Source organism: Galeopterus variegatus, unplaced genomic scaffold (assembly GCF_000696425.1).
Source record: "Galeopterus variegatus unplaced genomic scaffold, G_variegatus-3.0.2 Scaffold5098, whole genome shotgun sequence".
Classification (NCBI taxonomy): Eukaryota; Metazoa; Chordata; class Mammalia; order Dermoptera; family Cynocephalidae; genus Galeopterus; species Galeopterus variegatus.
This window is the reverse complement of record NW_007731209.1, coordinates 1-322: the sequence shown is the minus strand read 5'-3', so window position 1 is coordinate 322 and position 322 is coordinate 1.

The following is a 322-nucleotide window of genomic DNA, read 5'->3' as shown; positions in this document are numbered from 1 at the left end:
TTATTACTACAACACCACCGTTATTACTACTGCTGCTGCTGCTATGACTAGTAATAATAACACCACCCTTAATCCTGCTGCTGCTGCTGCTATGACTAGTAATAATAACACCACCCTTATTACTACTGCTGCTGCAGTCGCTATGACTAGTAATAATAACAACACCACCCTTATTACTACTGCTGCAGTCGCTATGACTAGTAATAATAACAACACCACCCTTTGATAACACCACCACCCTTATTACTACTGCTGCTGCTGCTATTATTAATGCCACTAATACCAGTACCACTACTACTACAACAAATAATACCACCATTAT